This window comes from Geotrypetes seraphini, chromosome 5, assembly GCF_902459505.1.
Source record: "Geotrypetes seraphini chromosome 5, aGeoSer1.1, whole genome shotgun sequence".
NCBI classification, from domain to species: Eukaryota; Metazoa; Chordata; class Amphibia; order Gymnophiona; family Dermophiidae; genus Geotrypetes; species Geotrypetes seraphini.
In genome coordinates this window covers 115,005,354-115,027,677 of record NC_047088.1, presented here as the reverse complement: position 1 = coordinate 115,027,677, position 22,324 = coordinate 115,005,354, and the positions used below count along the sequence as shown (strand labels likewise).

Genomic DNA, 22,324 nt, shown 5'->3' with positions numbered 1-22,324 from the left:
ATTCAGAACATTGGCCTTCCCTCCCCCGTTTTGTTTTTTCCTTATTTGTTCTCCTTTACTTTAAATATTGTAGTTCTCCCAACTTTCCTTTTGTTTTATTGTACGTTATGTCTGTAGGTATTATGTTTTTGTACATTATGCAATTTTTATTTTAATCTGTATTTTAATTGTTTCCCCATTCTTTTATTGTACAATGCTTAGAATTCATGATTGGCGTTCTATCAAAATTTTAATAAACTTGAAACTTGAAGGGTAAGACCATGAAGAAAAAAATAACAAGCAAAAAAGTCATTTTTAGTTTTTTCTGCTCATGGTTCAAATCTATCAGCTGCTCCCCACAACAGAGCTAGCCCAAAAATCACTGGATGGGAATGTATTACAATATATTTCTAACTGAGCTGGGAACATAAGAATTGCCACACTGGGACATCAAACCCAGTATCTTGTTTCCAATAGTAGCAAGTACCTTGCTATTTTATGCTGTTTATCCTAGGAATAAGCATAGTAACAGTAAATGACGGCAGATAAAGACCCGATTGGTCCATCCAGTCTGCCCAACCCTACATGCTCCATAAAAATCAATCATTTAATTAAAATTTTCCATAGCAAAGCAGCAGATGAATCCAGAGACTAGTGGGTATAGCTCACATCGACCAGCAGGTGGAGATAGAGAACTGATTAACAGTTGGCCTTAAAGCCTGGTGTTCCTTCTGTTTATTCAGTTTTGCTCTATCTCCCAGCAGGGTTGGAGCTATCCTTCTAGCTCCTGGTCTCTGCCTGCTGCAGGATAGATTGAAGTGGTGTTCCGTTAGGATTCCTCTGTTGAGACTAGTTCTCTTCAGTAGGTGGGGGTGCCTGGCTGTTTGGTGCCGGCTTTGGGAGGTACACCTGGGCCCTCCCAGGTCCCTGCTCCACCCTCCCCTCCGTTGGATAGAGGGGTTCCTTTCCAGGTGCAGGAGTGGCTGGCTTCTTCATTCCAGTTTAAAAAAAAAAAAAAAAGGGAGGCCTTCCTGCTTGTACTGAGCCGTGCTGTGCTTCACTCAGCATGCAGTACATTTACCAATGATTGCCTAGCTTCGGGGGTAAGCGGCTGACCGGGTGAGTGTTTTATTTTCCTTCCTCGAGTGTGGTCGCGTTTTCCTGGGGGCCGGGCGTCTTGGGGGGCGGAGTCGTCATTCGGCGGCGTTCGCCGCGTGTGTAAAAAAAAAAAAACAAAAAAAAAACGCGTCGGAGCTGTTTTGTCAGGCCGAGGGGGGATGGCTGCAGAGGCTGGTCAGCTGTGTTCGCGCTGTGGGAAGCGCCGAACACGGTCGGGTCTTTGCTCTGCCGGGTGCTTGGAAGCACCGGCAGACGACCCGTTTTTGGCGGCTTGTGAGGCGACCATGTCCCGGGTGCGGGAGTCTTGCGCAATGTCCCCGCCGCTCGGAGCCGATGCAGGGTTACTGCAGGACTCGGCCACGGATGACAAGAGTGAGGCGGTGGGGGAAGAGGCGAGAGCGCTGGAGGCCGGCGCGGCCCCTCCCCTCGGCTCGGAGCAGGGCGGGGGAGTGCCTCTTAGCTGGGGTGCATTTTCGCCCGAATTTGTGATGTTGCTCCATCAGGCATTTAAATTACAGAGCTCGCAGCCTACCCAGCCGGGGCTGGGGGCCGGGCGGTCCCTTGCGGTACCCTCTACCTCTACGGGGGGGGAGGGGACAGAGGCTAGACCCACTGCAGGGGCAGCAGGATCCCCGGGGCAGTCGCAGGGGGCTAAGAAGCGCAGGCTAGTGTCTGCGGAGGCGGTGGATATTTTGCCCAGATCACCTTTCTCCCTGCCTGAGTCGTTGGAGGAAGGGGAGCTATTGGATTGGGACACGGAGAGTATCCCGGGTAGGGAGGGGGATGACCCTACGGCTATCCGGTTGTTCCATAGAGAGGAGCTTTCTTCTTTTATTTCAAAAGCTTTGCAGAGTTTGAACATTGCTCAGGAAGATGCCAAGGGGTCCGGTAACCCCCTGATGGCAGGTACACGTAGGCCGCCTAAGGCCTTTCCGGTCCATGAGGCCATGCAGGAGCTGATCTCGGCGCAATGGGAGGCGCCGGAGGCCAGTTTGCGGGTGGCAAGGGCCATGAGGCTCTTGTATCCGGTCGAACCGACCGAACTGGACAGGTTTAGATTGCCTAGGGTGGATGCTCTGGTGGCAGCGGTGACTAAGAGAACTACCTTGCCGGTAGAAGGGGGCGTGACACTTAAGGATGCACAAGATAGAAAGATTGAAGCATCCCTAAAGATGTCCTTTGAAGTGGCTGCAGTTACCTTACAGGCCGCAATCTGCAGTTCTTACGCGGCGCGGGCTTGTCTGCAGTGGTCACAAGGGATGACCGATAAATTGCTGGAGTCTGGGGGTACTATCCCTTCGGAACTGGCTGATTTGGAGTCCGGCTTGGCTTATTTGGCGGACTCCTTGTATGATATTATTCGGGCGTCTGCGAAACAGATGTCTCTGTCTGTGGTTTCACGCAGGTCCTTGTGGCTCCGTCATTGGGCGGCCGATGCAGCGTCCAAGCTCCGGCTGGTGAGACTCCCGTTTAAAGGGGGTTTATTGTTTGGAGCGGAGTTGGATAAACTGGTAAAGGATTTTGGGGATACCAAAACGCAGCGTTTACCGGAGGACAGGGCTAGGCCCCCGGTAAGGGCCGCATCGTCTAGACCGCGTTTCCGGGATGTTAGGCGGGCCAGGGCTGGTAACCCTTTTTCCAGGTCTGCATCTGGCCCGTTCTCTGCTTCGAGACCTCGGTTTCAGCAGAGAAGTTCCTTTCGTACGGCGAGACCCTCTTCAGGGCAGTCAGCCCGTACCCCAGCCAGTCGCCCTCCACAATGACGGGGGCTTGGCTCCCTCCGCTCTGCCCTTAGGGGGTCGGCTTTCGGCATTCCGGGCGGAGTGGGCCACAGTCACGTCCGACCAATGGGTGTTGGACATTGTTCACGAAGGGTACAAATTAGAATTCGCCGCTCCCGTCGTAGATTCTTTCTTGGTGTCCCCGTGCCGTGGCGCGGCCAAGGGATCCGAGGTCCGCAGGACACTTCAGGGGCTGCTCGATCTGGGGGCGGTGGTACCGGTGCCCCCGGAAGAGGTAGGCCGCGGTATCTATTCCCTATACTTCATTGTACCAAAGAAGGGGGGGTCCTTCAGACCAGTGCTGGATCTCAAAGGGGTCAACAGATTCCTCAGCGTGCGCCATTTCCGAATGGAAACGGTGCGCTCGGTTATTGCGGCGGTAAGACCAGGAGAGTTCCTCACGTCTCTCGATCTCAAGGAGGCGTACCTCCATATTCCGATATGGCCTCCGCACCAGCAGTATCTGCAGTTTGCGATTCTGGGCCAACATTTTCAGTTTCGGGCAATGCCCTTTGGCCTGGCGACGGCTCCCCGCACGTTTTCCAAAGTCATGGTGGTGGTAGCCGCTTTTCTACGCAAGGAAGGGATTCGGGTACACCCTTACTTGGACGATTGGTTGATCCGCGCCTCATCCCGGCAGGAGAGTTTGTCGGTGACGCAGAGAGTGATCTCTCTCCTTCAGTCGTTGGGGTGGATTGTCAACTTTCCCAAGAGTGTTTTGTCCCCATCGCAGTCTTTGGTGCATCTGGGGGTACGGTTCGATACGGCTCTGGGGAAGGTGTTTCTACCCCGAGATCGGGGGGAGAAATTGCAGGCTCAAATTCGCCTCCTTCTCGGATCGCCCAGACCTCGAGTTTGGAATTATGTACAGGTGCTGGGCTCCATGGTGGCGACTCTGGAGGTGGTTCCCTGGGCCTGGAGCCACATGAGGCCCTTACAGCAGTCTCTGCTCTCTCGCTGGTCCCCAGCTTCTCTGAACTACAATGTGCGTCTCCAGTGGAGTCCTCGAGCAGCTCACAGCATGCGCTGGTGGCTCCAGGACTTGCATCTTTGGAGGGGCATGCCGTTGGCCACACCGGATTGGGTGGTGGTTACAACGGATGCCAGCCTGCAGGGTTGGGGAGCCCAGTGCATGCACACGTCGGTGCAGGGAAGGTGGTCTTACTGGAATTAAGAGCGATCCGGTTAGCGCTGCGGGCTTTTCAGGCCCTAGTTCACGACAGACCGACCAGGATCTTTTCGGACAGTGTCACGGCGGTCGCGTATGTCAATTGTCAGGGGGGTACCCGGAGCCCACAGTTAGCCGAAGAGGCAAGACATTTGTTTCGGTGGGCAGAGGGGCATGTTCCGCTTCTGTCGGCGGCACACATTGCAGGGCACGAAAACGTGCAAGCGGACTTCCTCAGCAGAACTCTTCTCGATCCGGAGAATGGGAGTTGTCGGCTCGAGCGTTCAGCCTGCTAGTCCGTCGATGGAGGTTGCCAGAGATGGATCTCATGGCCTCTTCCCGCAATGCGAAGGTGCCTCGGTTCTTCAGCAGACGCAAGGAACAGGGATCGGAGGGGGTGGACGCATTAGCTCTCCCGTGGCCTCCGAATTCCCTTCTGTATGTATTCCCGCCTTGGCCCATGATAGGGCGGGTGTTGCAACGCATCTCTCGCTTTCGAGGCAGAGTAATCCTGGTGGCTCCGGATTGGCCACGGCGGCCGTGGTACGCAGATCTGATGCTGCTGTCGGTAGGCGAGCAGGTAGCGTTCCAGGTAACTCCGGACTTGCTAACTCAGGGTCCAATATTAATGGAAGATCCGGGCCGCTTTGGTCTTACGGCCTGGCTATTGAAAGGTCACGGCTGAAAAAGAAGGGCTATTCAGAACGGGTGATTTCCACCCTGCTTAAGGCTAAGAGGATTTCAACGTCAGCCTCCTATGCGAGGGTCTGGAGGATCTTTGAGGCATGGTGCGGAAGACACGGAATTGCGCCTTTCCATGCTTCTCTGCCGGCTATTCTTGCGTTCCTGCAGGAGGGCGTAGAGAAAGGGTTAGCATATAACTCTTTAAAGGTTCAGGTATCGGCCATTGCCTGTTACAGGGGCCGGGTGGCTCGCTCGGCTCTCGCATCGCAGCCGGACGTGGTACGTTTCCTCAAGGGGGTTCAACATATCCGGCCGCCGGTTAAGCGAATTTGTCCAACTTGGAACCTTAAACTCGTCCTTGGGAAATTGCAGGGGGCACCTTTTGAGCCCCTGTCAGCGGCCACTTTGAAAGATGTCACACTAAAAACAGTATTTTTGGTGGCGATGGCTTCAGCAAGGCGAGTATCGGAGCTGCAAGCGCTTTCTTGCAGGGAACCCTTTTTGCGTTTCTCGGAGACTGGGGTGACGGTGCGTACGGTGCCGTCCTTCCTGCCTAAGGTTATTTCGTCCTTTCATGTGAACCAGAGTTTGTTCCTGCCATCCTTCAGGAAGGAGGATTGGGGGAAGCGTTTTTTGTCGGTACGGCTACTGGATGTCCGCCGTATGCTTCTCCATTATTTGGAGGTGACGAATGATTTTCGCCGGTCGGACCATCTCTTTGTCGCATTCGCGGGTAAAAACAAAGGGATGGCGGCGTCTAAAGCGTCCATTGCGCGTTGGGTCAAGGACACTATTGCTTCGGCGTATGTGTTGTCAGGGAAGAAGGTACCGGAGCACCTTCATGCTCATTCCACTCGGGCTTTGGCTACATCTTGGGCGGAGTCCGGGGGGATGTCATTAGAGGAGATTTGCCGGGCGGCCACTTGGTCGTCAGGGAATACTTTTTCAAAGCATTATCGGTTAGATGTAGCGGCCCGTTCAGAGGCGAGTTTTGGCGCGGCAGTGCTGGCAGAGGCGGCATTGGCGTCCCACCCAGTTTGAGTTTGCTTTGCTACATCCCACTAGTCTCTGGATTCATCTGCTGCTTTGCTATGGAAGGTAAAATTATGGTCATACCTGTTAATTTTCTTTCCTTTAGAAGCAGCAGATGAATCCAGAGCCCCTCCCCAAGTGCACGGGCTGTGTGTAGGGTGTTTAGGTCATTAGGTTAGCCGGGGCTATGGTTGGTAAGTGTATTATTTCATGACTGAAAAAAAAAAAAAAAAAAAACCAAGAAACAAAAAAAGAGAAAATATCAATGGTATTCAGAAGAGAAAGACACATTTTTTACTGGAATGGAGTTTGTGGCTGCTCATTCTCCTTTCGGGATGCTTGGGCAAAGTGCATAACTGAATCAACAGAAGGAACACCAGGCTTTAAGGCCAATTGTTAATCAGTTCTCTATCTCCACCTGCTGGTCGATGTGAGCTATACCCACTAGTCTCTGGATTCATCTGCTGCTTCTAAAGGAAAGAAAATTAACAGGTATGACCATAATTTTACCGTCCTTTTTCTTAGATATTTCTGGGCCAGAGACCCAGAGCTCTGCCTGATAGTGTGCTTAGGTTCTAGCTTCTGGAATTTCCATCAAAGCTCACCCCAGCCCATCTTAACCATTTCTTTTTTTTTTTTTTTATATATGAATTTAATAATTACAATATCAGATGATACCAGGAAAAAAAGGATTCTTACACAAAATTTAAACAATATTCATACATATAAACAAAATTTTGTAAAAAAAAAAATTGATAGCTTAATCATTTCAGCCATCAAAGCCTGTCCTCAACTGAATGTCCTCATACCATACTAGACTGCCCAGTACTGACCCTAGTTCCTTCAATATATACCCATTATTTTCAGATTAGAGATCCTCTGTGTTTATTCCACACTCGTTTGAACTCTGTCACCATTTTCTTCTCCACCACCTCCCTCGGGAGCGCATTCCACGGATCAACAACCCTCTCTGTAAAGAGGAATTTCCTAACATTACTCTTGAATCTACCACCCCTCAACCTCAAATTATGCCCTCTGGTTTTATCATTTTTCTTTCTCCGGAATACATTTTGTTCTACATTAATACCTTTCAAGTATTTGAACTTCTGAATCATATCTCCCCTATCCCTCTATTTGAATGCACAGCTTTCATTGTATGCTAATAGATCTCATGCATATACATTGGGGAAATCCTGAAAACCCAACTGGATTGCAGCCCTCAAGGAGGGACTTTGACACCCCTGCTCTAGGGTATGCATATTCAGGGCTTCCAGTCTCTCCTCATACATTTTCTGGCGCAAACCTACCATTTTCGTTGCCTTCCTCTGGACCGCTTTAAGTCTTTTTATGTCCTTAGTCAGATACGGACTCCAAAATTGAACACAACACTCCAAGTGGGGCCTCACCATTGACCTGTACAGGGGCATCAACACCTTCTGTCTTCTACTGGTCACGCCTCTCTCTATACAGCCTAGCATCCTTCTGGCAACAGCCACCGCCTTGTCACACTCATTCTTCACCTTTTGATCTTCAGACACAATCACCCCAAGTTCCCTCTCCCCATCCATGCACATCTGCCTCTCACCTCCCAGCACATACGGCTCCTTCTGATTTCTAAACCCCCCAAATGCATTACTCTGCACTTTTTTGTGTTGAATTTTAGTTGCCAGATATTGGACCATTCCTCTAACTTTTGCAGATCCTTTTTCATGTTTTCCACTCCCTCCTCGGTGTCTACTCTGTTACAAATCTTGGTATCATCCACAAAAAGACAAACCTTTCCTTCTAACCCTTCAGCAATTTCGCTCACAAACATATTGAACAGGATTGGCCCCAACACCAATCCCTGAGGGACTCTCCACTACTCACTTTTCCCTCCGAGTGAATTCCATTAACCACCACCCTCTGACATCTGCCCATCAACCAGTTTCTAATCCAGTTCACCACTTTGGGTTCTAACTTCAGCCCATCAAGCTTGTTCAAGAGCCTTTTATGAGGAACCGTGTCAAAGACTTTGCTGAAATCTAAGTAAATTACATCTAGCATATGCCCTTGATCCAATTCTCTGGTCACCCAATCAAAAAATTCAATCAGATTCATTTGGCACAACTTACCTTTAGTAAAATCATGTTGCCTCGGATCCTGTAACCCATTTGACTCAAGGAATTTCACTATTCTTTCTTTCAGCAATGCTTCCATTATTTTTCCAATAACCGAAGTGAGGCTTACCAGTCCTTAGTATCCCGCTTCATCTCTGCGACCACTTTTGTGAATCGGCACCACATCCGCTCTTCTCCGATCCCCAGAAACCACTCGTGTCTCCAAAGATACACATACTTTTGAACTTATAATGAAATAAGGATTAAATCTCTCTCAAATATGATATTGGTAATGATACAGTGATCCCTCATATCCATGGTCAATCATTTATATGTTTCATATACTCTAGTAAATATTTAGTCTAATATATGAATTGATAAAACTAAAATGTAAATGAAATATTACTATATTATTATTATTATTATTATTAGGTTCTTATATCCCGCCATACCCAAAGAGTTCTAGGCGGTTTACATTCGTTACATTAGGATCCGGTCTGAACCCGGATTTACAAAAAAATTTTTCGGAATTGCAGGTAGCGCGGAAGGAGGCACAGGTTTATCGTAGTTGGGTTAGAGGATAAAATGGAGGGAGTGGGAAACCAGAAGAGGGGGGGGGAGAGGGAGGTGGGGGTGGGGGGGGTTGGAGTGTATGCGGGGAGTAAGGACTAAGGGTCTTGTTCGCGGAAGAGGTGTGTTTTGAGAAGTTTTCTGAAGTCTAGGTCTATATAAGGGATACTTAATTATATTTCATGAATGGTGGAAAAAAAACCATTATATTTTTTAAATTTATGAATAATTATATTAATAAGTTTCAAAAATGAATGAATTGTCATTTTGGGGGGAATTTAAATGGTTCATTCTTTTCAAGTAAGATTATATATCTAGAAATAAATTTTATAATCATATAGGAAGATTAATTTTTATTGAATAGAGGAAATAATGAAGTAAGATGCTTGGGGGAGGGTAGGGGCAACCAGTCTGATTTTATATCTTCAAGTTATCGTAATATAATAAGGGAGGTATATGGGAGGGAATAGAGAAGGGGTATTGGATTCTTAGAAGTATAATGTATAAGAAATCAGGGGAGGGAAGTGGATTTGAGAAGGGATGTTTGAGATGATTAGGTATTATACTCCATATATTAATTTAAGGGAAATGAGAAATATACAGGAAAATCAATACTTAAATTATTTGATGAAATTTATGTGTCCTATAAGTAAAATCTTTAATGGAATCTATCTACTATAATAAAATGCTAAGCCTGCATGCGTACTCTTACTGCCGTGTTCCCTGATCCCTGATCTGTAGGTCTGTGGTCGGCAGAGTGCGCATGCAGAGTGCGCGGCAGAGTGCGCACACTAAGGCGCATGAAAGGTGGTGCGGAGCGGCGGCTGCTGGGAGGAGGGCTTCACAGAGCAGCGCTGGCTGCAGCTGCAGGGAGGAGGGCTTTGAGCCGCTGAGGGTCGGGCACTGCTCCCGTGAGGATCGTGGCGAGCTGTACTAAACTTCGCAGGCCGCACAGCACCTCAGTAGAACGTTTCCTCTGACATACGCGATCGTGTCAGAAGGAATGTACTTCCGAGGGGCAGAGCGGCCTACAAGGTTCGCAAAAGCCGGCCACAATGCTCACAACGCTGCATACTGGACCGGGGAAACAAGTAAAGGGTGCTGCTGGAGCAGGGAAGAGGGACAGGAGGAGCAGGGAAGAGTTGCTACTAGACCGAGGGAGCAGGAAAGAGTTGCTACTGGACCGGGGGAGCAGGGAAGAGGGACAGGGGGAGCAGGGAAGAGATGCTGCTGGACCTGGGGAGCAGGGAAGAGATGCTACTGGACGGGAGGAGTAGGGAAGAGGTGCTACTGGACCGGGGGAGCAGGGAAGAGGGACAGTTTAAAACAAAACTAAAAACATTCTTGTTCCAGGACACCTTTGGATAAAAACTGTCCTTTTAAGGACATTTTAGATTAAATTGATAATTTTTCCCCTAACCTATTGTATTTTCCTTTTATATTGCTCTTTTCTTTCACAATTGTAGTTCTTCCCCACTCCTCTATTGTTTGAATTAAGTCCATATGTCTATCAGTGTTTTGTTATGACACTTGGTTTTTACCTAGTATCCCTTTTTTAACATGTATTTAAATAATTTTAGAGTGTACACTGCTTAGAATAACGATTAAGCGGTTTAAAAAGATTTTTAATAAACTTGAAACTTGTGTTACTGGACCGGGGGAGCAGGGAATAGGTGCTACTGGGCTGGGGGAGCAATGAAGAGGGACAGGGGGAGCAGGGAATAGGTGCTGCTGGACTGGGGGAGCAGGGAAGAGGGACAGGGGGAGCAGGGAAGAGGTGCTACTGGGCCAGGGGAGCAATGAAGAGGCACAGGGGGGCCAGGGGAGCAATGAAGAGGGACAGGGGGAGCAGGAAAGAGGTGCTACTGGGCCGGGGGAGCAATGATGAGGGACAGTGAGAGCAGGGAAGAGATGCTGCTGGACAGGGAAGTGGAATGGGGAAGGAAATGCTGCTGGTGTGAAAAGGGGGCTCGGACTGAAAGGGAACAGATGGGAGAAGGGGCTGAGGGGGGGGGGGTAAAAATGGGTTTGGAGCTGGGGCTGAAAATAGGGGACATATGAGGGAAGGAGACTTTACTAGCACCCGTTAATGTAACGGGCTAAAACACTAGTTTAAAATATTCTCGTTAAATGTTAATGGTCTAACATCCGATAAAGAGGAAGAAAACACTGTTGTTTTTAAAACAACAGAATGTAGATATATGCTATATACAAGAGACTCACTTATCGGACTTAGAGTCTTAAAAACTAAAAGGAGATTGGGTTAAACATTGCTTTTATGCCCCAGCTGTGAAGAAAAAAGCAGGTGTAGCAATTTTAGTGAATAAATGATGCACTGCTATGTTCAAGTTGATAGCTGCCGATCCTTCAGGAAGGTGGTTACATGTAGACATGAACCTGGGAAATACTACAATGGCGCTTTCAATGTATATGCACCTAATTCGAATCAAATTGAGTTTTTTAAATCTCTATAACAATTGTTACTACCACTGGCTGCTTCTAATTTAGTTGTGGCAGGGGATTTTAATGCTGTTATAGATCCTTTAATGGATAAAAAAAAACCTAGCAGAATTAAGAAATCATTAGGATTAGATAATTTGATACAAAATTGTGATTTGAAAGATATATGGCAAATATTTCATTTTAATGATCGTGAATTTTCATTTTGCTCCCATGTTCACAAATCGTTTTCAAAAATAGACTATATATTTGTTTCAAATGCATTGGTACAACTAGTTACACAAGCCTCCATAGATCCAATTATTTTGTCTGATCATGGTGGGGTGTGGATTAAAATTAAAATAATTGACCAGGATGATAGTAGATCTGTATGGAGATTTGATAATATAGTGGTACTTCGGTTTATGAGTGCACCAGTTTGCGAGTGTTTTGCAAGACGAGCAAAACATTTGCAAAATCGTTGCCTCAGAAACCGAGCATGGCTCGATTTACGAGCGCACCCCCCCGCGCGCAATCCGGCACCCTCCCCCCGCGATCCGCCCCCCCCCGCCAAGATCCACCACCCCCTCAACGCGATTGGGCACCCCACGCCATGATCCGACACGATTGGACCCCCCCTGACGCTTCTTACCCTCTTCTGTGCTTGATGCCGGTGCCCGAAAAATTTGTCAAAAGCCTTAAATGATCCGGCTTTTTCTGTATCCCTGGATGCAGAGAAGGCCTTTGATCGAGTTGAATGGACCTTCATGTATCAAGCGTTGGAATGGTTTGGTATAGGTTCAGGATTTATACAAATGGTTCAAACATTGTATAGCTCCCCTGTTGCTAAACTGTATATTAATAATAATTTTAGGTTTTAGGTTGCAGAGGGGTGTTAGACAAGGCTGTCCCTTAACTCCTCCACTTTTTGATATTGTATTATTACCCTTGTTATTAGCTATTCAGCAAGAGAAGGAGATACAGGGTATTCCTCGTAGAGATCGGGAATATAAAATCTGTGCTTATGCAGATGATATACTGCTTTATTTGAGAAATCCTGAGACAACCATTCCTTGCTTACTTGAAATGATTGAGAAATTTGGAAAATTTTCAGGATACAAAATAAATTGGAGTAAATCAGAGATTCTTCCACTTAATGTCCACTCTACAAAAGATTTGTTTGATTCATTTCCCCTTCTTTGGAAAGAAGATGGAATAAAGTACTTAGGTATTTGGATTAAAAATACGCTGGAAGAAACAATGAAAATAAATGAAAAATTTTTATTACAGAAGGTAACAGAAATGTGTGAGCAATGGAATCCTTTACATCTTTCGTGGTGGGGGAGAGTCCAAACTATTTTTTTTTATTGCATTTAAAACATTTACAATATCATAAAGATATCAAAAGAAAAAAAAGGGTTACCATACAAATTTTCAATAGAATACATCAACAAAAAAGACAATCCTTTACAAAGCCCACTAAAGGGGAAACATATTGCTATATATCAACTCATTTTTGAAGAAAAACAAGGGAATAGATTGAGTTCCAAATGAACCCTAATCATTCCCAACTAAATTAGGACATTAGACATTCCTACCCTTATTCTCATCGATAAATGAAAATAGAAAAAGAAAAGAAAAAGAAGACTCACTTCTGTTCACGAGCTACCAAAAATTGTTGCAATTGAATGGGATCCCAGAAAACAAACTCAGTATCCTGTATCTTAACTAAACATTTACAAGGAAATTTCAAATAAAATGAGGCCTCAAGTGCCAATATTCTAGTTCTCAATTTCAGAAATTTTTTTCTTCTAAACTGTGTAGCTCTTGAGACATCAGGAAACATACTAACCAAATCCCCACAGAACTTGGTCAGTCTATTTTTAAAGTAAAGTTTCATTAACAACATTTTATCTTTCTCACTAATACATGTTAGAATCATTGTGGACCGAGTCTGGATAACATCTTGAGAATCTTCCAAAAACTCTGTTAAATTAACGTCATCTGTTATCAGATGGTCCACATCCTGTACAGTTTCCTTTTTTTCTGGGGAATATGATAACAATTATTAATTGGAAAGCTATCCGCATTGGGTAATCCCAGTATTTCTTTAAAATATTTTCTTAGTAATATCTCTGGCAATAACAAATGAGTCACTGGAAAATTAACCAAGTGAAGATTCTTTCCCCGTTGCATATTTTCTAACATTTCCATTTTTAAATGCAATGATGTAGAATCTTTTATAGCAGATAGTGAAACAGATTGCAATGTACTACTCTGAGTTTCAATCACGCCTAATCTAGTTTCCAAACAATTTAAATTGGTATCCACATTCTCAAACTTTTGAGCCACAGAGTGTGAGAAATCAGATGTTTGTTTCATTGACTCTCTGAGAAACCCCTCAACCCTAGTAATTCCTAACCACAAGTCTTTTAAAGTAATATCCTGTTTTTCCACTGCTAGTGGTTGCTCATCCACTACAGTAGTAAACTCAAGTGGTTTAGGTATATCAATATAATTCAGTTTACTTATTGAAGTGGATGGTATCACGGAAGCTGTGGAAATAGTGGGAGATATATTCCCACTAACACGGGATATAGGATGAAGGGGGGGTGTCCTTAATAGGGGATTCATCGATGCTCCGGATATGGGAGAATTCAAATCAGAAACATTTTGTACTGGAGAGTCTAAGGAGAAAGTCAGATGTCTATCCATTGGACCTGAAACAACAGGTGTCGAATTTTTAGATTTAACCTTCCTTTTCCCCATATTGAATGACTTATACGACCTGTCCTGTTGCTCAGTTCCACAAGTGCTCCCCGGTGCTCCAAGGGGCTCCCAAGGGGCGTGACCTACCCCTTAGGGCACGCCTCTTCGGCCATGCCCTGTGGCCGTGCGGTTGTGGCCGCCTCCGCGGCAGCGCAGGAAATTTATAGTTGAAAGCAAGGCACCTGAGGACGGACCCGATGACGTCAGGGGTCCGTCCACTAGGCTGCCTGTCCGAAATTACTCAACAAACGCCGCTGCTGGAGAGAGCTGGTCGGGGCAACAATAACTCCTCAGCGTCCTGGTAGGTATCAGCAAACTCAGCTCCCCTGTCCAAACTATTAAAATGATGATTTTGCCTGTGGTTTGTTATCAGATGGGTATGTTGCCAGTTTATTTTCAAGGGTCCTTTTATAAAAAAAATTAAATAGCATTCTTACAAAATTTATTTGGATGGGTAAAATTCCTAGAGATGCTTTGGTATCTTTACAAAAGCCGATTTCAAAGGGAGGGGTAAATTTTCCCAATTTTTATAGGTACCATCAATCCTATATTTTGCACCAGGGCATATATTGGGTCCTCCCAGAGCTCATGGAAAAACTCCCAGATTGGTTGCGGTTAGAATGGCAACTCATGTCTCCTATACGTCTATGCCATGTTCTCAGTATCAAAATGCTTAGGTACTGTGAAAATAACAGAATATTAGTTGATACACGGAAAACATTGTAATATGTAAGTAATTTAATAACTATTCCAATTCACAAATCTACAAATCAATCTATATGGCTGAACTCCAAGATTCAAATTGGCGGAGAAAAGCTTGTCTGGAAGCATTGGATGATAGCAGGAATATGTTTATTGAATGATGTTATCTTTAATGGTAAACTGCTTGAGTTTTCACAGTTGCAACATAAATATGGCCTCAATAAATCAGAAAGTTGTAGATGGTTGCAACTGAAGCAGGTCATTCAGGCGGGGTTTCCTGAGTGGAAAAACCTTAATAATCAATATAGTATGGAGTTCTTATGCTTTCAGGTGGACTTCCTGGGTCACCAGGCTGCCCAGTGGTATAAATTGCTGACTGGATTTATTAAAAAGAAACCAAACACTGGTCTGAGAGACATTTGGATTATTGAGATCAAGCATCAAATTTCTGCGTCTCAATGGCCACAAATTTGGACTTGGAGGATGAGATGTACAGTGTCAGCATCTATAAGACAAACATGTTTTTTTCTGTAACATAGAGCATTATGGATCCCTGTTGTATAGCTCTAAGTCTAATAAATGTTGGCACTGTCATCTCGAAGCAGGGATCATTTATTATTCTATTGTCCATTTATTATGACTTTTTGGAAATCAATTTGGGACCAAATTAATTGTTTATTAGAAAATCCAGTGCAGTCATATGATACTGTATCATTTGGTATGTCAATGAGAGCAGAGTCAGATATTGTCAAATAATAACAAGCTATTACTCTTAATGACTGGGGTTGCCATTCAACAAATTACTTATAACTGGAAGAACTAGAGTAGACTAAATTATAATTTTTGGTGGAATTCATTATGTCATATGTATAAAATGGAAAGAGTAATAGCAACACAGCGAAGATATATTAGGAAATTTCAAGATTAGAAATTATTTTCCCTGAATAAAAATTTTAAGACAGTGGGGGGTGGGGGAAGGAAATTCTGTTTTGATTATTGATAAATAATTTTTATATACATAATTGGATTAGGGGGATATTATTTTTTATTATGAGAAACATTTGTAAGATTTCAAGTATATTTGAAAGTTTAATTGATGTATGTTAATATTATACTTGATTTTAGGTTTTGAAATGAATAAAGATTTTAAAAAAAAAGGAAATTTCAAGATGTGTGAGCCATTAACAAAATTTTGTAGTGATTAGTTGTTACTTTCTCTTAATTCTTAAAATTCATTTTTCAGGGAGGGGGGATTTTAAGTATAACATCTTATGTAAAGTAATTTAATTACTTATTATGAAGGGGTGGGAAGGGAGGGAGATAAGATTTTATGATTGGTATTATTGCTGAATATTAAGTGATATTCTCAATGTGCAAATGTGTTTATGTATTATCACACTTATTGTACGTGTAAAAATGAATAAAGATTTACAGTAGTATTTGTTTAACATGTTTGCTTTTTCCTCATCACTCTCCACATATCGATACATATCATCTTTTAGTCTCGCAATTCTATTTTTCTTCTTCATTTCACTAATATATCTGAAAAAAAAATTTTCTCCCTTTTTTACATTTCTAGCCATTTGCTCTTCCGCTTGCGCTTTCACCAGATATATCTCTCTCTTGGCTTCTTTCAGCTTCGCACGCTATGTCTTTCTGTACTGAAAGCAGTGGATTTCCTCAAGCCATCTCAATAATGACCTATGGACTTCTCTTTTAGGAAATTATCCAAGCCTTTTAAAATCCTGCAAAGCTAACTGATTTCACCACATTCTCTGGCAATGAATTCCACAGTCTAATTACACATTGTGTGAAGAAATATTTTCTCTAGTTTTGTTTTTTTGTTTTTTTTTAATCTACTATTTAGTAGCTGCGTCGCATGCCACCTAGTCTTAGTATTTTTAGAAAGAGTAAACAAATGATTCCCATCTACCTTTTCCACTCCACCCAGTATTTTATAGACCTCTATCATATCACCCCTGATCCATATCTTATCTAAGCTAAAGAGCCCTAGCCACTTTAGTCTTCATAGGAAAATTGTCCCTTCTTGTACAATCCCACTTTATTCCGGGACCAGTGAGTTTTATGCATCTCTGACCGCCAGGCACTGCAAAAAGCTTCAGATGATTGAAGCCATAACTCCTCCCTCTGCTAGCATATCTTGGAGCATGCCCAGTAGATTACAGTCTTGCTTTCTACATGCCAAGCCTGTAGAGGCTTATCTCTTCTGCTCATGTTTTTTTTATAGTTTCAGTGATGTTTTCTGTATTTCCCTTGCATGTTTGCCCTCGTGCTGTAGAGGTTCCCTGCAGGGACATCCTTGTAACGGGAGATCACAGACAGGTTCCCTGCGAGGCAGTAAGCCCACTGGACAGCCTGCAAGACAGATCGAGGCTTCAGGATTGGGAACTAGCTCACCCCAGGTTCATCCGCTACTGGGTGTATTGCAGGCTGAGCGGTTCTGTAGAGGTGCAACTGGGATCAGAGCTGGACTGTGTGTCTCCACCAGACAGTGCGTAACATATCCAAGGGGGTGGGGAGGGGCAGAAGACTTGAAATCCAACTTTACAGTTTCCTGAGGCTTTGGATCTCCCTACATGCTGCTTCAGCATTGCCTACAATTTCTCCCATTCAGCACAATGAAATAGTGAGTAACAGTGTGACAGCCAGTTTTGGCAATTTAAGGGGGTCTTAACCCTTTCAGGACCATAAGGATCGTAGGCCAATTTTTGTGGTTTTGACGACATTTTTATGGTAAAAAGGGCTTGCAGATGCCAAAAAATTGATTTTTTTTGTGAAATATCATTTTTTTAAAAAAAAATCACACTTCTGGCTTATGGACAGTGTGGCAAGTGAATCTTCTCGTCAATCTGGCAACGACGCTAATGAATGAATGTCGGAACCAGTTTGTTTACATAAAGGCAGTATCATATGGAATCCGTACATATCAAATTTAGAACTGTAGACTATCCCAATCAAAATTTATAGGATTTTAAAGTTATGGGACAAATATGTCCCTTGGTCCTGAAAGGGTTAAAAAGGGAGTTTTGCGGGGTTCCCCTGCATGCCCTACCATCCCACACCTCTAAAATCCCAAAATTGCTGTTTTCTGGAGATTCCTGTTCCTATCCCAGGTGATTTTATTGTAAAATCAGCACCCGGCAGCTATCTTGGATTTTCCCGATTTGAATAAATCTATATTTTTTATAGTTAGAAGCTTTGGTTTTGCTCCAAACTTCAAAGATGGCTTTCCCAGGTTGGGATAAATCAAATTCATGCCTGGTTTGCGGCAGATGGCTGTCGGATGTGCAGTCGTGTTCCATGTGCGCTGCAGCTCAGGAGGGGGGCTAAATTTGCTTAGATAAGAACATAAGAATAGCCTTATTGGGTCAGACCAATGGTCCATCAAGCCCAGTAGCCTGTTCTCACGATGGCCAATTCAGGTCACTAGTACCATGCCAAAACCCAAGGAGTAGCAATATTCGATATTACTGATACATGGCAAGCAGTGGCTTCCCCCATGTCTTTCTCAGTAACAGACTATGGACTTTTCCTCCAGGAACTTGTCCAAACCTTTCTTAAAACCAGCTACGCTATCCGCTCTTACCACATCCTATGGCGACACGTTCCAAAGCTTAACTATTCTCTAAGTAAAAAAAAATTTCCTCCTATTGGTTTTAAAAGTATTTCCCTGTAACTTCATCGAGTGTCCCCTAGTCCTTGTAATTTTTGTCAGTGTGAAAAATCGATCCACTTGTACCCATTTTACTCCACTCAGGATTCTGTAGACTTCAGTCATATCTCCCCTCAGCTGTCTCTTTTCAAAGCTGAAGAGCCCTAACCATTTTAGTCTTTCCTCATATGAGAGGAGTTCCACCCCCTTTACCATCTTGGTCACTCGTCTTTGAATATTTTCTAGTGCCACTATATCTTTCTTTAGATAAGGAGACCAGAATTGAACACAGTACTCCAGATGAGGTGCCTTTCATCTCAGGGGAGACCCTTCTTGAGCCTTTTGCCCCAATTTCTGTGAAATTCACATTTAAGGCCTCTCGGGAGGTTGCTGGTAGCGTTTTGACAAAACGCAAGCGTGGTTCCAGAGAAAAACCTTATAAGTCTTCCAGATACTTTGAGGCGCACAGGGCAGCTCTCACCCCAGGAGCCCTTTTTTCCCCCTGGAAATTGTGCATACTTAGTACAGAAGTCCATGCCTGTGGCCACATCTAAGCCATCCATGGAGACATTGCTGCCACTCAGCCTGAGTCTTTCACTCAGCAGGAACTCCTGAGCATAAAAGGACGATGCCTGTGATGGCGTTGGACGATCTCTCTGCTTTTGCAGGGAGGTTCGGTGGCAGCCACTGATATGAAATGTTTTTGGCAGAGCTCCGCAATCAGCCTCGGGGCCTGGCTGATGATCCCACAGCATGCAGGTTCTTCAGACCTCCTCATCACAGAAGCTCTGCAGGAATGAACACTGCAGCAGGATTGTTCCCTCATGAGTGATCAAGATGCCACTAACTGCCTCCTTTCCTGATAACCCTGATGCGGTTTGTATCCTGTCGGAGATTTGGGATAACCCAGAGGGTCCTGTGAATTGTGTTCAGGCCATGGCAAGGCTTTGTCCCATGGTGAGCAGTTTTATCAAGTGCTTTGCTTTTCTGCAGATGGATTCAGCTGTGGCTCAGGTCACAAGCGTACTTCTTTCTCTCCTGATGGAGGAGTGGCCCTGAAAGATGTTCAGGACAGGTGTATGGATTCATCCTTACGCGCCTTTTTTGATTTGGCTGCGGCCAGGGTCAATGTGATGCCTGCCTCATCCTTCATTGCATGGGCATGCCTCTCTACACTTCACCATTCCCTGTCAATGTGCTGCGTGATTTGGTCTTTTTCATCTCCAGGGTATGGCTGATGCCTTATCTGACATTCTGAAAGTTTTACCAAGCTGGGTGCTTCTTCTGTGTCTGCCCAGAGGATGCTATGGATCAGGCAGTGGTCTGGGCACTCCTCATCTGAGGCTACCTTGACAAGTTACCCTTTAAGGGACAGCTTTGGTTCAGCCAGAGTCTGGTTGAACCTCATGGCAAGTGTGCAGACCGCAAGATGAAGGCTTTGCCCTGAAACAGGCACCGTCCCACCAGGGGTTCGGGACATTCTAATCTCAATCTGTTCGAACGTCCTCACCAATATGATGGTCCTCCCTCCTCAGGGCAGAGGTGCCCTGCGTCCTCCAGGCCCCGTTTCAGGGGGTCTGGCTGTCAGCAGTCCTCAAATGGATGTCCAAGAAACAGTTCTGACGCCAAGCCTTCGGCATCTCTCCCTCGAATTGGGGGGGGGGGGGGTGGCTATCTCCTGGCAGAATGGAAGACCGTCACATCCGATTGCTGGGTCTTGGAGGTATTGTGCGATGGGCTCGCACTGAATTTCTCCGTCTTCTCTCCTTGTACTTTCTAGTTTCCCATGTAGGCTGCCAGAGGTGGCGCTTCAGGTGTAGGCCATAGTTTGCAGACGTTTGGATCTTGCGGCCATTGAGCCTGTGCCAGAGGGCAACTTGGGCTCCGAGAGATACTCGATATGCTTCATTGTCCCAATGAAAAGCTCGAGCCTGGATCTCAATTCAGTCAATGTGGCACTGCAGGTGCCCCACTTCTGCATGGAAACAGTGCATTCTGTCATTGCTTCAGTGACGCAGAGGGAGTTTCCGGGCTCCCTGAATCTCATGGAAGTTTATCTGCATATCCCCATTTTTCCTTCGTACAGGAGGTTTCTGTGCGTTCACGTCCTGGAGCAGTGTTTTCTGTTTGCAGCTCTTACCTTCTGCTTGGCGACAGCGCCCAGGACCTTCAAGGTGATGATGGTAGTGGCAGTACAACTTCGCTATCTGGGTATCTTGGTCCATCCGTATCTGGATGATTTGCTGTTCAGAGCTCCCTCTCTGGCCAAGGGGATCCAGCGATTTAGCAGGTGGTGCACTTGCTGCAGTTGGTTACTTAACCTTCAGTAGAGTCACTTGAAGCCCACCCGGGCTTTGGAATGCCTGGGGGTTCGCTTTCACATGGGATAGAACAAAGTGTTCCTCCCATATCCCGTCAAGAGAAGATTCGGACAGTCATCAGAGAACTTCTGGCCACTCAGACCCAGACAGCTTGGCAGTATTTTCAGGACCTGGGGCTTGTGGTGGCGACATTCAATAGAGGTTCGTTGGCCAGAGCTGGACTGCATCCCTTGCAACAGGCTCTGTTGTCCCGATGGAATCCACAGCAGGTTCCATTGCTTGCCCTCCAACCTTGAACGGCTGCAGCACGCAGCAGCTTGAAGTGGTGGTTGCATCCCATGTCGCTAGCCAGGGGCCTTATGCTCTGGATTTGGATTAGGTGACTCAATCAACTGAGGCGAGTCTTTCTGACTGGGGGACAGTCTGTATGGTTGTTCCTGTACAGCGCCAGTGTGCGCCTTCAGGGCGCAAGTGGTTGACCATTCACCTGAAACTGAGAACATTTTGGCTGTCTTTCTTGCCTTTCCAGGCCCGTCTCCATCTTCAAGCTCAGAAGTTGCCATGGCAGTGTCTTATGTGAACTGGCAGGGGGGCACGAGGAATCCCTCCCTGAGCATGGAGTTCCAGTTGTTCTTTTGCTGGGCGGATGGACGGACACCGGGTTGCGCTGTTTGCAGCGCACCTGGCAGGCATGGACAAAGTTCAGACAGACTCTCAGTTGCCAGATAATAGATCTCAGAGAGTGTCTCTCTCCAGGAGAGCGTTCGAGTACATAGTGCAGCTCATGGTGACTGGTATTCAAGCAGGCCGATCAGTCTTTCAGTTGTCATCAAGAGACTGGCATGATGGCCTGGACACTCAGGCGCAGTCCTGGCCACAGGAGGGTTTTATTTTCTCCTTCCCTCTGTGGCCCATGTTATGGCATGTGATGCGTTGCATATCAGAGCGCCCAGGGACTATGATCTTGGTGGTTCCCGATTGGCCGAGACGACTATGGTATGCCGACTTGGTGCAGCTCCAGTGGAGCCAGGGGTGCTGAGTTTGCCCTGTCACCCTCGGCCCCTCTCTTAGGGGCTGATTGCTTTGCAGGACCCGGATTTCTTTGTGTGCTATTGAGTACGTGGCCTTGTCTCCCCAGGGCTATTCTATTGCGGTAATAGCTGTGCTGCTTCACAACAAGTGGCAGTCCACGATGGCGACCTACACGGCTTGGTGCACTAGTCTACAGGAGGATGATTCTTCTCCCTCGGTTCTTCGGGTGCTGGATTTTCTGCAGGATTGCCTGAAGGAGGTCCTTGCAGTGGCTTCCCTACAGGTTCAGATTGCCGGTCTGTCTTGCCTGAGCACTATTGCCTTGAGAGGTCCTTTGGCGGTTTTCTGGACGTGGTCCTTTTTCTATGGGACGCGGTTCATCTGAGGCTTCCTTTGCACCTCCCTTGTCTGCTGTGGAATCTGACTCTGGTCTCCGCTCCCTGGCTCGCCCACCTTATGGTACTGTTTAGGTACTTTTTGAGCAGAACAATTTGTTTACGCCTGTTATTATAGGTGCCTCTACTTCACGTGTGTTGGGTGGTTCTACATACTTATGTACTAACTGAAAGTGGAGCTAGAGAGCCCAATGAAGCATAACAGAGGCAGAGTCAAAAATCCAGAGTGGATTCCTTCAGCAGCAGCAGGCAGCTATAAGAAAATAACCCTACTGTCTAGAATGTCTCACCTATCTATTAGAAAATAGCTTACCAGGGTATGTACATAATCTCTTTATATCTCACACCTGTCAAATATGTCCCCACCGAACCCCCAAAGGACACCTTAATGAGCTCCTTGGTCATCGCTCCTTCATCAGCATGACAAGGAGGCGCACATTTCTTTGTTGTGTTGTGCCTCTGGCGCTGCTCTAGCTCTCTTCATCCTACAACCCCAAGTGATATCACTCTAAGGACAGGCCAGCTATCATCCCGAGCCATGATTTGATTATGTCTACCTGT

The 22,324-nt window shown here is 45.7% G+C and overlaps 1 protein-coding gene across 6 annotated transcripts in view; it reads left to right on the top strand.

Moving 5' to 3' along the window:
• LSS (lanosterol synthase) overlaps positions 1-22,324 on the top strand; it is a 375,740-nt gene that overhangs the window by 309,051 nt on the left and 44,365 nt on the right. The gene's annotated exons all lie outside the window — the stretch shown is intronic.